This window comes from Polyodon spathula, chromosome 10 (genome assembly GCF_017654505.1).
Source record: "Polyodon spathula isolate WHYD16114869_AA chromosome 10, ASM1765450v1, whole genome shotgun sequence".
NCBI classification, from domain to species: domain Eukaryota; kingdom Metazoa; phylum Chordata; class Actinopteri; order Acipenseriformes; family Polyodontidae; genus Polyodon; species Polyodon spathula.
Window position 1 is genome coordinate 10,594,656 of NC_054543.1, and position 3,092 is coordinate 10,597,747.

Genomic DNA, 3,092 nt, shown 5'->3' on the forward strand with positions numbered 1-3,092 from the left:
GCCAAGATTACCCCATGGTAAATTTGGTGAAATGTAAGCCCACATTTATAAAACAGCTTGTGTAAATGCTGCAGTGAGTATGGAAATCTTAGCAAAGAATTTGAGTTGACTGCAAATAATTTGCGACAACGTTCTTTTTTTTTTAAAAAAGATTTTTCCTTTTTGTCTCGTATCTTATGTGTTTACCATGAATCCTCATTAGGAGGCACTTGTCACCATTCCCCTTGGAAGAGTCTCTGCACGGTTATTAACAGCCTGTGCCTATCAAGGACTGCTGCTGTATCAGCAGTAAGTGCCTCAAAGTCAGCTTGCTCCAGTTCTTTGCCTCTCTGGGCCGCATTCACTTACATTGTTAGTGAAGTGGCTTAGCCACCTAACTACAACAAGCACATCCATAATGTATCATTCGAATGTGAATTGCAATTCATGTGACAGTGGAGAGGTGACACAAACAACTAGCATAGGCTGAAAAAAACAGTGTTGCGTGGATGTCAAACTGTGATGCCGTGCTAATGGTACTGAAAGTTAAAAACTGAATGGAAATCCCAATTAACCTTTTCCAGTACTGTAGCTGTCATACACCTACCAGGACAATATCCTCTCTCCCGGCAGAGGAGCTTGACAAAAAGTAACTATTCTTGGTATCTGGATACAGTTTCAACTGATTAGCACAATAAGTCCAGCCGTAGGTGTGCAGTATCCAAGTAAGAGGAAGACATTTTTCATGATTGGTTTATGTTGGTATTGAAGGTTTATTATTACAGTTAGTGTATAGTCTTTATAGCTTCTGTGTAAACTGAGCCTTAACTTAATAATTAAACATTAAATACATGGTTTTGCTGTGAATAGAACTATTCTGTTATATTCTGAAAGTTTTAAGCAGATTATAGGTGTGACATACATTATGACGTGATATGTAATATAATATTATAGTATATAATGCATGGAATGGTAGAAGCAAATGTAGAAGCATGGTAAGATCATTCATCTTTAAAGCCAAAATTCCCAAGAGGTGGCTACTGAACAGTCTACTTGCAGTCAGAGATAATGGATGACTGTGACATCTTTCAAAGTGTGAATAAGTAAGCACAATTACCCAGCCCCCCAATTCAGACATTGAGCAAGCTGTATTAATCCGAACACAGAGCAGGGAGTTATGCAGGATGGATTTTACCAATGCTGATGGTGTGGTCACATTATTGCTCATTTTTTTTAAGGTTTTGAGTTGATCATAAAAGGAAAGGCATTATTAGATTCTTCAGAGTCAGAATGTATGCTTATATCATTGGTTCACTCTCCAGTTATGGATTAGTTTAAAATACAATACTCAGGATCTGACTGTCAGGCAGGTAAATCATGCAAGAAGGTCATTTGCTGCTGTGTCCTTAGATATTACTTTGTTAAAGATGTGTAAAGATGGATATTAATCTGTTTACTATGAATTTATTTATATACACTTTTATTTATTTGTTTCTTTTTAATTTAGAATGCCCAATTATTGTACTCCGATTTTCTCCCCAATTTAGAAAGTCAAATGAAGTTCCCTCACTGCAGCAAGTTTCCCACACAGCTCAGGAGAACAGAATGTTCAGCAGGCGTCCTCTGATCCCACGACTAAGCTGTTACGAGCAGGAACTCGAGAGCAAATGTCCACGAGCTACCAACCTCTTGAGGACAAGGGTCAGTCCTGTAGGTGTTTTCTGTAGTGTGAGGAGGAGAAACAGTCCCTGTCGATTTTGTGTCCGTAACGATATGAATCACTCTGCACACCATACTGGCTTGCTTTTACCAGGTGAGCCACTCAGGGAACCCCAGTACTTACGTACACCTTTAAACTTGCAGCAGCATGAAGAGGATATTTTACTGCCTGTTAAGTAGTGCAAAAAATATGAGCAGTATCAGCTTTATTTGTCAATTATTAAATCATAATTAGAAATTACTATTGCCATTAGCAACAAACCCCAAGTTCAACCGTGATAGGCCAATAACTTTTCTCATGCCAATACTATCTAGATTTGGAAAGTGTTAATTTAAATCATTGTGATATGCCTCAATTCTATTTTCCCCATTAAGCTAATAAAGTGCTTAAATGATTCATGGCAGCCATATACATAATGCATAATTAAATCACAGCTTGATGAAGTGGAATGTATTAATTGTGAAGACACATGTGCTGCCAAAATATACTAATTTATTTCTTTCGTTTTTATTGGCACATTGCTCACTTGGCTGTAATCAGCTGCTGTGTCTAGTTACCAAGTTGCAATAATGTTGTTGCAACAAATTATCTGTACATTTAGATAGGAAACTCGTGCAGTGATGGCCACAATATGATTTGCCTTAAAAACTGTGGAAATGTTCTTTATTAAACTTGTCACGTTGCCTGACTACGTAATTATTTCAAACACCCTTAAGATTAAAGTTAATGTATTTGAGACGGGCTACACAGAGCTGGAGGTCTGCAGTCTGAATGCACAGGCTTTCCGCTCTCTCCAATCATAGCCTCAAAGAACCATTACATGCGCTGTTTGGAAACATTTTAATGCTGCTGTGAGTGCCATAGGCTGGTAAACATCATGTTAACCTACCAACCAAACTGCCTTAGCTACTTACCTCAGTGTATTTTAATTAAACCATCCTAATACAATGTATAAAAAAATGTAAGTAGCTTCAAACTACATTTTGCATGATTGCCCCCTTACCTTTATATTATGCTTGTCATCATTCTGGGTGTCTTTTATTTCAGTTCATATAAATAGACTTTTTATTTATTAAAAATGCTTTGACCTGAATTCAGAAGCTTTGTTTCCTGTTGCCAGCCTGTAACGGGGAGAGAAGGAATCTGAGCAGCAATTCTACCTCCCAACCAGGGAGGGTGCAAGTAAGGTTGGTGGTATGCTTTCACAGCGATGGACCGACTCGATAGTAGGACGGAACCAGAAGTCGGCCATATTGATGGAAGGGCATAGTTGTAAGATTGATAAACAACTCTATTGTGATCAGCTGTGGAGTACGCAGTGATTGGATAAATCATGGCGCCGAACTGATCACAGAAAGGAGTTTGGCAATACAAGGGGACACAGTTAAATGAG